We start from the raw sequence: 12,830 nt of genomic DNA, 5'->3' as shown, positions 1-12,830 counted from the left end.
TTGCCACATTTCAGGCTTCAAACATAAAGATATAAAACTGTATTTTTTTGTGAAGAATCAACAACAAGTGGGACACAATCATGAAGTGGAACGACATTTATTGGATATTTCAAACTTTTTTAACAAAACAAAAACTGAAAAAGTGGGCGTGCAAAATTATTCAGCCCCTTTACTTTCAGTGCAGCAAACTCTCTCCAGAAGTTCAGTGAGGATCTCTGAATGATCCAATGTTGACCTAAATGACTAATGATGATAAATACAATCCACCTGTGTGTAATCAAGTCTCCGTATAAATGCACCTGCACTGTGATAGTCTCAGAGGTCCGTTAAAAGCGCAGAGAGCATCATGAAGAACAAGGAACACACCAGGCAGGTCCGAGATACTGTTGTGAAGAAGTTTAAAGCCGGATTTGGATACAAAAAGATTTCCCAAGCTTTAAACATCCCAAGGAGCACTGTGCAAGCGATAATATTGAAATGGAAGGAGTATCAGACCACTGCAAATCTACCAAGACCTGGCCGTCCCTCTAAACTTTCAGCCCATACAAGGAGAAGACTGATCAGAGATGCAGCCAAGAGGCCCATGATCACTCTGGATGAACTGCAGAGATCTACAGCTGAGGTGGGAGACTCTGTCCATAGGACAACAATCAGTCGTATATTGCACAAATCTGGCCTTTATGGAAGAGTGGCAAGAAGAAAGCCATTTCTTAAAGATATCCATAAAAAGTGTTGTTTAAAGTTTGCCACAAGCCACCTGGGAGACACACCAAACATGTGGAAGAAGGTGCTCTGGTCAGATGAAACCGAAATTGAGCTTTTTGGCAACAATGCAAAACGTTATGTTTGGCGTAAAAGCAACACAGCTCATCACCCTGACCACACCATCCCCACTGTCAAACATGGTGGTGGCAGCATCATGGTTTGGGCCTGCTTTTCTTCAGCAGGGACAGGGAAGATGGTTAAAATTGATGGGAAGATGGATGGAGCCAAATACAGGACCATTCTGGAAGAAAACCTGATGGAGTCTGCAAAAGACCTGAGACTGGGACGGAGATTTGTCTTCCAACAAGACAATGATCCAAAACATAAAGCAAAATCTACAATGGAATGGTTCAAAAATAAACATATCCAGGTGTTAGAATGGCCAAGTCAAAGTCCAGACCTGAATCCAATCGAGAATCTGTGGAAAGAACTGAAAACTGCTGTTCACAAATGCTCTCCATCCAACCTCACTGAGCTCGAGCTGTTTTGCAAGGAGGAATGGGAAAGAATTTCAGTCTCTCGATGTGCAAAACTGATGGAGACATACCCTGCGACTTACAGCTGTAATCACAGCAAAAGGTGGCGCTACAAAGTATTAACTTAAGGGGGCTGAATAATTTTGCACGCCCAATTTTTCAGTTTTTGATTTGTTAAAAAAGTTTGAAATATCCAATAAATGTCGTTCCACTTCATGATTGTGTCCCACTTGTTGTTGATTCTTCACAAAAAAATAGAGTTTTATATATTTATGTTTGAAGCCTGAAATGTGGAAAAAGGTCGCAAAGTTCAAGGGGGCCGAATACTTTCGCAAGGCACTGTATGGGCACAAACCCACCGTCGCTGGACCAGACAGGACTAGAAAAGTACCCTTCACTGACGAGTCTCGTTTTTGTCTCACCAGGGGTTTGGTCGGATTCACATTTATCGTCAAAGGAATGAGTGTTACACCAAGGCCTGTACTCTGGAGCGGGATCAATTTGGGGGTGGAGGGTCCGTCATGGTCTGGGGCGGTGTGTCACAGCATCATCGGACTAAGCTTGCAGGCAATGTCAACGCTGTGCGTTAAAGGGAAGACATCCTCCTCCCTCATGTGGTACCCTTCCTGCAGGCTCATCCTGACATGACCCTCCATTATGACAATGCCACCAGCCATACTGCTCATTCTGTGCGTGATTTCCTGCAAGACAGGAATGTCAGTGTTCTGCTATGGCCAGCGAAGAGCCTGGATCTCAATCCCATTGAGCACGTCTGGGACCTGTTGGATCGGAGGGTGAGGGCTAGGGCCATTCACCCCAGAAATGTCCGGGAACTTGCAGGTGCCTTGGTGGAAGAGTGGGGTAACATCTCACAGCAAGAACTGGCAAATCTGGTGCTGTCCATGAGGAGGAGATGCACTGCAGTACTTAATGCAGCTGGTGGCCACACCAGATACTGACTGTTACCTTTGATTTTGACCTCCCCCCCTTTGTTCAGGGACACATTATTCCATTTCTGTTAGTAACATGTCTGTGGAACTTGTTCAGTTTATGTCTCAGTTGTTGAATCTTGTTATGTTCATACAATATTTACACATGTTAGGTTTGCTGAAAATAAACACAGTTGACAGTGAGAGGACATTTCTTTTTTTGCTGACATTCTATTGGTTGCAATAATTGTTTAGAATAATTTAAAAACTATGTTTTGAATCCATTGTTGTTTTGTGTTTCAATTCATAAACCATGTGCCATGGAATCGTACATCGAAAATCTCTTCCCAACTATTTTGTATGGCACAGCTGTCAATTTTTTGGTCCTTAAATGAAACTCGTATTCTTTTTTAGTTATGAAAATTTTCTTTAACAAATTTTGGTCTTTAATGCAGGGCCGAGAGACAAGTTCCTTACTTTCTCCCACTTCCAATTGCCTCTTCCATTTTTGAGGTGCAATTTGTTGGTTGTAATTTTGTTTTAATTTTGAGCATATATATTCCATATATTTTTGTTAGCTGCATGTGTGACATAACTCCACCAGTCCTATGTATGATATAATTTACAACGATTATACCAGGATTTTTCCGCAACCCCCCCCCCCCAACTACCGCAGGTGTAGGAGAATGTGGAGGTCAGGGTGAGGTTGATGATGCTGAGGAGAACGTTGATGATGAGGGTGATGATGTCGAGGAGATGGTTGGGGATGAGGCTAAAAGTCCAACGGACCATTTCAAAGACTACTTGGTGAATTGGGCTCTTGAATGTGGAACAACATTAGTTGTGTTAACAGCCCTGCTTTCGATTCTGAGGTTATCAACATCCAACCTTGCCAAAAGATTCAAGGACCCTCCTTATTACCAACTGAGACTGCCTCCAGCGCTGTCAACTCTGTAGTTTCTTTTACTTTAATATTATAAGTTCTCTATCTGGCACGCTTGACAAACTTTGGCAGAAACTCCCAAATAGGTATTTGTTGGAGCTATGGCCCATATAGGGACTGATGCAAGGATTTAACATTAAGAAACCCTTTCTGATTGCACTTTTGGTGTAACATCTAAACGAAATTCATTGGCAGCGTATCTAAAATATTTAGTTGAAGAAGCAAAACAATTACACTCTGGATTTACGTTTAAAGGGAAACAACTCTTCACTACAATTAGTTCAGTAATGGGTGATGCCCCTGCACAGGCTTTCATCAAAGGCATCAAGTCACACACGGGATATGCTGGGTGTGATAAATGTACAGCATATGGTTTGCATTTTCAAGATAGGATTACCTTTCCTGAGACTAAATGTGTCCTAAGAACTGATAGGAGCTTTATGACAGTCAGATGAGGAACATCACAAGGAGACCTCCCCACTTAGAAAACATAGTTTTGGTATGGTAACAGCATTTCTCCATTACGACATGCACCTTTATGTCTTGGAGTGACAAGACAACTGTTAGAGCCATGGAGTGGCAGCACTAGGTCACTACAATGCCGGTTATCATCTCTGAGGGTTACTCAGTTGTCTCAGAATCTACGTTCTCTAAAAAGCTATACTCCCTCTGAGTTTGCAAGAAAGCCTAGGGCTGTTGCTGAAAGACACAGGTGGAAGGCTATTGAATTCAGACAGTTGTTGTTATACATTGGGCCAGTTGTGCTGTACAATGTTTTGAGTGCACCGGTGTACAATAATTTCATAATCCTTTCAGTTGCAATATCAATTCTTGCTATAAGACAGATATTGGAGTTGGAACACATGACATCTGATGGTTGTAGTGACATTTCTTACCGTATTGAAAAAATGTCACAATGGTGGTCCTATTCCACATGTTACCTGTCCAGTCAGTGAATACAAGGAAATATATCTAGCCAAATTCTGCATCAAGGTTGTCTGTGATGACAAATGCATCAAAAGCAAAGACAGTATAGGTTTAGTTAGAAATATGATGTCCTTATAAATATAATATAATATAATGTCCTTGTCTCATCGCGCACCAGCGACTCCTGTGGCGGGCTGGGCGCAGTACGCGTTAACCAAGGTTGCCAGGTGCACAGTGTACCCTCCCTCCGGTTGGATGCGCGCTGTGTTAAGAAGCAGTACGGCTGGTTGGGTTGTGTATCGGAGGACGCATGACTTTCAACCTTCGTCTCTCCCGAGCCCGTACGGGAGTTGTAGCGATGAGACAAGATAGTAGCTACTACAACAATTGGATACCACGAAATTGGGGAGAAAAAGGGGTAAAATAAATAAATATATATATATATAATTTTGATTATCCATGTGTTGTATATAATGAGTTCACTTCAGTCACAGACTGTCTTGACGATCCAGTTAAATCATCACAGTTGGGAGTCTTCCTTCTGTCAGATATGTCTTTGAATCTGATGAAAGCCTTCTAAAGTATGTGCTCTTGCCATTTAAAAACAAATATGTGGGTATGCCGCTTCTTCATTTGGTTGAAGGTTAACAGCTGCAATCTGGAATCTAACAGATATTGCCAGATACTTGATTGTATTTCACAAACATAATATATCAAACTGCTGCATTTTGGTTGGATGCCAGAGCTGAGAAATTGTTTTTTGTAACATCAGTATGTAAATTCTTGTATAAAAAGTGTGAAATAAATGTAACTATTCTAAATACAAATATGTCTTAAGTAACGAGCACTACATCATTCATATCATATTGAAATATTAAGTAATACACATATAAACCTGTGATCATACATAAGTCACCAACTAGCATGAGTAAGTAAACCATGTCTAAAGAAATAACCATGACACAAATACGCAATCTAGTGGGTTAAATGCGGGACATTCAGTCAGTGAGGGTCAGCAGTTACAATCAACACCAACCACAGCCTGTGTTTGGCTGGTCAGCAGAGCTAGTCCTCTTATGAGAGTCTTACTTTCAATACTATAAATGATGCATATTCATTCTCAATATACACAGCACGTTTCACATTGTGGACTTTACACCCGTGGAGAAGAAGGAGACCGAAGTTGTGCCTTCACCATGGGCCATGGACCCAGGATGGCATGAGCTACTGGCCCCCCCTTATACATCCACACAACGCTGCACAAGGGCAGTGAAACGTCAAGAAGAACCTGACGAAACAGCAGCTCCATAGAGATGATGATGATGACGACTTGGAATGAAATAATAAAGTCATCAAATAAAACTAATTGAATAACTAAAATATTTGATTAAAGTCAATGGTTAATAAGTGATAAGCAGTAATGGGTAGTCACTACCATCATGGGACCTTTAGGAATTTTTTATTCTGTGTTGTTGCAGCATTCAACCCACATAATGCATACATTTAATGTAAAAACAATATATTTTAAAGACTGACCTCAGTGTTGCCATTTAGTGAGTTTTCAGACCCCTCCAGCAACTTTTATTGGTAAGAGAATAGCGACAAATGTAGCTACTTTTTAAGGCTGCCCCAGCAGCTGTGCTGCTCTGCAGTCTACTCCCTCTCAGCAGTTCCACCTCTACCGGCTGCTGCATATGTGTGCACCCATCACTTGCAACCTTTCCCCACCTCTCTTCGCTCTAGCCCAGTGGTACTCATTGCGTGGTCCATGAGCCCTGATTTTCCTATTTTACATTCTTAATACATAACAATGATACAATTTCAATTCAATGTGTTTAATGCAGGCCTGAATCACTTCATTGAATATAAACTCAGCAAAAAAAGAAAACGTCTGTCAGCAAACTTAACATGTGTAAATATTTGTATGAACAAGATTCAACAACTGAGACATAAACTGAACAAGTTCCACAGACATGTGAGTAACAGAAATGGAATAATGTGTCCCTGAACAAAGAGAGGGTCAATATCAAAAGTAACAGTCAATAAGTATCTGGTGTGGCCACCAGATGCATTAAGTACTGCAGTGCATCTCTTCCTCATGGACTGCACCAGATTTGCCAGTTTTTGCTGTTAGATGTTACTCCACTCTTCCTCCAAGGCACGTGCAAGTTCCTGGACATTTCTGGGGTGAATGGCCCTAGCCCTCTCCCTCCGATACAACAGGTCGCAGACGTGCTCAGTGGGATTGAGGTTCGGGCTCTTCGCTGGCCATGGCAGAACACAAAACACTTCGCTGGCCATGACATTCTTGTCTTGCAGGAAATCACCCACAGAACAAACAGAATGGCTGGTGGCTTTGTCATTCTGGAGGGTCATGTCAGGATGAGCCTGCAGGAAGGGTACCACATGAGGGAGGAGGATGTTTTACGTGTAACACACAGCATTGAGATTTCCTACAATAACAACAGTCCGATGATACTGTGACACACCACCGAAGACCATGACGGACCCTCCACCTCCAAATCGATCCCGCTCCAGAGTACATGCCTCAGTGTAACACTCATTTCTTCGACGATAAATGCGAATCCGACCATCACCCCGAGTGAGACAAAATCGCGACTCGTCAGTGAAGAGCACTTTTTTCCAGTCCTGTCTGGTCCAGCGACGGTGGGTTTGTGCCCATAGCTGATGTTGTTGCCGGGGATGTCTGATGAGGACCTGCCTTACAACAGGCCTACTACAAGCCCTCAGTCCAGCCTCTCTCAGCCTATTGCAGACAGTCTGAGCACTGATGGAGGAATTGTGCGTTCCTGGTGTAACTCGGGCAGTTTTTGTTGCCATCCTGCACCTGTCTCGCATGTGTGATGTTCGGATATACCGGTCCTGTGCAGGTGTTGTTACATGTGGTCTGCAACTGCGAGGATGATCATCTGTCCGTCCTGTCTTCCTGTAGCTCTGTCTTAGGCGTCTCACAGTACAGACATTGCAATTTATTACCCTGGCCACATCTGCAGTCCTCATGCCTCCTTGCAGCTGGCCTAAGGCACAGTCACGCAGATGAGCAGGGACCCTGGGCCTTTCTTTTGGTGTTTTTCAGAGTCAGTAGAAAGGCCTCTTTAGTGTCCTAAGTTTTCATAACTGTGACCTTAATTGACAAGCGTCTGTAAGCTGTTAGTGTCTTAACGACCGTTCCACAGATGCATGTTCATGAATTGTTTATGGTTCATTGAACAAGCATGGGAAACAATGTTTAACCTCTTACACTTATGGTGGCGCTATTTCATTTTTGGAAGAAAAACGTTCCCGTTTTAAACAAGATATTTTGTCACAAAAAGATGCTCGACTATGCATATAATTGCTACTGTTCGAAAGAAAACACTCTGACGTGTCCAGAAATACAAATATCTTCTCTGTGCGTGCCCTTTAACGTGAGCTTCAGGCAAAACCAAGATGACTTGGCATCCAGGAAATGACAAGGATTTTTGAGGCTCTGTCTTTCATGATCTCCTTATATGGCTGTGAACGCAAGAGGAATGAGTCTGCCCTTTCTGTCGTTTCCCCAAGGTGTCTGCAGCATTGTGACGTATTTGTAGGCAGATCGTTGGAAGATTGACCATAAGAGACCACATTTACCACGTGTCCGCCCGGTGTCCTGCGCCGAAATTGGTGCGCAAAAGTCACCTGCCAGTATTTTTCCATGGGGCACAGAGAGAGAAGCAAGCTTCCATGAACTGCATGTCAATGAAGAGATATGTGAAAAAACACCTTGAGGATTGATTCCAAACAACGTTTGCCATGTTTCGGTCGATATTATGTAGTTAATCCGGAAAAAGTTTCACGTTGTAGGTGACTGCATTTTCGGTTCGTTTCGGTAGCCAGGCGCAATGTAGAAAACGGAACGATTTCTCCTACACACAGACGCTTTCAGGAAACACTGCGCATTTGGTATGTGGCTGGGAGTCTCCTCATTGAAAACATCAGAAGCTCTTCAAAGGTAAATGATTTTATTTATTTGGTTATCTGGCTTTTGTGAAAATGTTGCGTGCTACATGCTACACAAAATGCTATGCTAGCTTTGCATACTCTTACACAAATTAGTCAATTTCTATGGTTCAAAAGCATATTTTGAAAATCTGAGATGACAGTGTTGTTAAGAAAAGGCTAAGCTTGAGAGCAAACGCATTATTTTAATTTTATTTGCGATTTTCAGAAATCGTTAACGTTGCGTTATGCTAATGAGCCTGAGGCTTAGTCACAATCCCGGATCCGGGATGGGGAGTTTCAAGAGGTTAAACCCTTTACAATGAAGATCTGTGAAGTTATTTGGATTTTTACGAATTATCTTTGAAAGACAGGGTCCTGAAAAAGGGACGTTTCTTTGTTTTGCTGAGTTTATCTATTGTTCCCTGGACGGCAGATAGATTGCAATATAGCGCAGCTGTTGAACAGAAAGGCCGAAATAGAGCTCAACTGTTCAGCTACAGATACATGTCAGTTTGCTACTAGCTAATTTTGTAGTCTATTTGACATGGATCGATTTATTGTAAAAAAGAAACGTAAATCTATTGACAATGTAAATGAGGGGGAAGACCTGGAGAACAACATGACAGCTGGGAACGAACAACCACCGGAGAACCAGGAAAATCCGGAAGATGGCGGTGGGGAAATGCAGTTAGCGAACATAGCTTATATTCAATAATTACATTGTTCTAAAAACAGGTTATAGGCAAACAAGCACACCGGCCACGAACGATGTGTTTACAATACCGCGTTAGTGAAAATAGACTAAATTATTAGGGTGAGGCACATATACTTAGTATTAGTTTATTTGTTACAGTATACATATGTCTATGGCATCCTACATAATATATAAAGCAGCATAAGACATTATTGGACTCACATTGTTGTGATGTGCTTGAACAGGAAAGTGGCGCGGCGGTCCTTCCTGGGCAAATTTTGTCATCAAAGAGAAAGAAGCCGGATTTACAAATCCAAGTTGAATAACCGTTCAAAACGTATTTTCCCAGTCATACTCGTAGCTCATTCTCATTTCTGCTGGTTAGCCCCACCACCACAGAAGGCACTGAACTAGGCTGAAATGCCTGCATTTTGGAGCTGGCTTACTCAAGAAAGCAAAAAAAGAGGCCATGTTCGTAGGTGGCTTTATTAACTCAATTATATGTATTTGTTTTTACATTGTTTGCCAACTGATATGTGACATGTATTGATGCCAAAATAACAAGCAAGACAGACAAGCCCCCCCCAATGGATAACACCCCTTTTTTACCTAAGAAAGTACATGCCCTGAATGACGGGTTGCCACTGGGTGTTACCCATTTCTGGAGCCTTGTCAGACACAGAGTATCCACTTCTGAAGCAGTGTGTGCAAATGGTGACATTCTTTTGTAAGCACTTACTCATGGGAAGCAACATTTTCAACAGTCAACATTGTGAAACCAAAACAGAATAACAGACTGACAAATGCACACCTGGATTGCCTCACGAGGAGAGCAACAACAGACTACACAGTTAGAATGAATTCAGTCAAGGAGCAGAAGGGATATTTTCACTCAACCAACAACTGAGGTAACCATTAACATGGGTCTTATACATGTGATGTAGCCTATTTTATGTGTATGTATATATTTGTGATGTGATGTACAGCAAATCAATTGCATGTGTTCTATTGTTCTAAAATTGCGGTCAATTGATAATTGATAATATTGAAAGAAAAAGTACAACAAATTAAATAACACAGGATACACACACTGTATAGGTTATTGATTAGAAACATAATACGATAAAAACAGCAATATGACACTAGTTACAAACAATGGAGAGTTAAAGATAGAGAAAGAGAGACAATACTTGGATACATTTAGGAATCACGCTTACAGTAATCCTAATACCTTGCCCCGAACTGCCGCCTGTTTGGGTAAGAAGTGTCGTGGCAATTTCCTGTATTACCAAATGAGGAGAGTTACAAACCACACACCAGTCAGAGTTATACTTAAACTTCATCTTTAATAATATGAGCTTCACAATAGCCCTTTGCCTCTCAGATCAATTCAGTGTCTATAATGAATTCCGAGAGTCCCTACAAAAGAATACCAAGATCTTTTATAGCCAAGATACACCCCCCTAGTCGACATGACAAACCACAGATCTTAGGAACAGTTCACAAAGAAAGACTTTTACTTGAGAGAGGAGTATCCCATAGCCAGATAGCATTAGCTATAAATTATCGTTCAGTTTGGTCTCTAAAACGAGGTTCTAATCTCGTTCCTGGTACTTCATAGTACAAAAACATTACCTCACTATCTGGAATGCTCTTTAGGCTTTATTGGCCAAATATATAAATCTCCTCTGTCAGTGCTCTCTCATACAGGCCCATCCTCAGTGGAACACTGAACACACAATAGTCGACAGATTATATTCTGTCGAATAAAACAACCATTCTAATGCAATACAATGATTATAATATAATCTTTCAAGCACTATAACAAAATATTGCAATTTTCCACGACAGAAGTAATGCATGTATTTACTTGAAGGTCTTGGACACAGGTTTTCGTGAAATGTGTTCCACTTTGTGAAAAGGGCTCGATTGGGCCTATTCCATAGTTCGTAAGGCTCTGATTGTGACCTCTTGTGGACAATGTCCTTCTCCTTAGTTGTCTGTGTTTACTTTCAATTGTTCTGGAACAGTGGTCTTCTGAGGACAGCATATCAGCCATATCGATGATCCCCAGAGTTGTGATGAGAGCAGTGTAGTCGACGATGGTGATTTGAACAGAATAACCGGATGGTCCTACTTAAATTCACTTTCTTAGATACAGTACTTAGAACAGCTACTCAACCATAACATTGATTGTTAGAGGCTACTTGTCATCTTCAACTCGTTGAATTTCAGGATCGTGACCAATGGAGAAGTAGCTGCAGCTTGTGGTCCTTCTAGTCTAGTATGTTAATTCTTAACTCTGTCTTTTATACACTTGAGTAAAAAGGGGTGTTTCGTCATGCTGACATGCTCTCTGTGGTCCCTCAGGTATGGCTAGTTACGGTGCAAAACATAATCAAATACGATGATCTCATTAGAAATCTAAAATCACATTCCTATCTTAACAAAAATATTATCTTCGTCCTTGATATGCCCTACACAGCATAAATAATGTAAAACTGATATACACAGTGTGAAAGCTCTTCAAGTTAAAATATTTTCATTATATCACTTCATACCATTTAATGACATCACAAAATTAATTTCCCATATTCCATCTCATCATTCCCCACATTTAGCTACTGAAATATATTGTCGCAGTGTTCACTGTTGGATGTTAAGAGTTTTGGGGCAGCAAAACCTTCTGTAACAAAGTGATTCCATTCACCAATACTAGAGACCAAAAGGAGTCATCTGCTGCTACAATTTACGATTGACGTGAGGTGTCATAAAACCCCCACACCTATCCCCCCTCCCCTCTGCGGGTGAGAGGGCTCTGTAGACGTTGATCCATTGTAACCTGATCTTTGGATGCTCACAGAGTCATGACAGTATGGATATATGTAGTATGCCAAAGTTCCCAGATGTCATATTAAATTCTCCAAAATAGAAAGTATACACGCAGTGGACACTATTTCTGTGCTTCTAGGGCCCATAATGCAATTCTTCAGAAAATGGGCGTGACTTCAACATTTTCACATTTGTAGAAAATGGCAGAAAATAAGTCCAACGAGAGCAGATAAAAATGTAAGTACAAAATCGAAATAACAATGAACTAAATATAAAATGTTAAGCAATGTAATAAAAATGTGTGACTTTTCAAATAACAAATTCCGGTTCACAGGAAAGAGGCATGCGGCCGTGAAGGGGCTTGCGTAAGTAGCTGAATTTCTGGGAACGTTATCTAACATTAACAATCACATGCAAACAGACTGATGGTTATGTCAAGACAGTTAAATTACTGCAGCTTTTATGATCTGGTTCTGTGCAGGAGTACTGTCTGGAGGGGAAGGTGGCTGCAGCCTGGATAAAGAAAAAAAATGGGAGAACCTCAAGGCATCTAAAATGTCTCTATCTACATCATGTCCAGGTTGTATGGTGAGTGCAGCATTTCTTAGCTGTTTGTGCCCAAACTGTTTCTTTAAGGATTTGAAGTGCCCCCAAACTGGGGTGAATACAGAGGGAGGGGAGAGCACCACTGCCTCCTGGTAATGGTGCATGCCATATATGAGGCAATTGGCAGCAGGCCTGCAATTACACCACCTGTTATAGTTGCCTCATCCAGCCAGGAGGTAGTGGTGTTTTCCAGAAAAGTGAAGAGTCAGAGTGGGTCACACTACTCAGAGAGATGCAGGACAGAGATGAAGAGAGAAAGGCAGGCCAGCGCTCTTGATGAGAAGAGAGGAAGAGGCAATAAAAAGAGAAGAGAGAAAAGGAAAAAAGAGATGAGTACAGGAGAATGATGGATGAGGAAAATAGATGTAGAGAAGACGAGAATAAACAGGGAGGATAGACTGTTGAGGGTGTTGGGGGCTGTGCTTTGGCAAAGTGGGTGGGGTTATATCCTGCCTGTTTGGCCCTGTCTGGTGGTATCGTCGGACAAGGCCACAGTATCTCCCGACCCCTCCGGTCTCAGCCTCCAGTTTATGTGTCTGGGGGCTAGGGTCAGTCTGTTATATCTGGAGTATTTTTCCTGTCTTATCCAGTGTCCTGTTTGAATTTAATTATGCTTGCTCTAATTCTCTTTCTTTCTCTCTCAGAGGACCTGAGCCGTAGGACCATGCCTCAGG

The 12,830-nt window shown here is 41.7% G+C and overlaps 1 long non-coding RNA gene across 1 annotated transcript; it reads left to right on the top strand.

The window, feature by feature from the left end:
• Positions 1-11,727: 11,727 nt before the first annotated feature.
• On the top strand, positions 11,728-12,125 carry LOC135511650 (uncharacterized). Its single transcript, XR_010451287.1, has 3 exons — positions 11,728-11,787; positions 11,885-11,915; positions 12,032-12,125. It is a non-coding gene; the product is annotated as an uncharacterized LOC135511650 (long non-coding RNA).
• Positions 12,126-12,830: the final 705 nt, after the last annotated feature.

This window comes from Oncorhynchus masou, chromosome 24, assembly GCF_036934945.1.
Source record: "Oncorhynchus masou masou isolate Uvic2021 chromosome 24, UVic_Omas_1.1, whole genome shotgun sequence".
In the NCBI taxonomy this organism is placed as follows: domain Eukaryota; kingdom Metazoa; phylum Chordata; class Actinopteri; order Salmoniformes; family Salmonidae; genus Oncorhynchus; species Oncorhynchus masou.
This window is presented reverse-complemented; position numbering and strand designations above follow the sequence as displayed.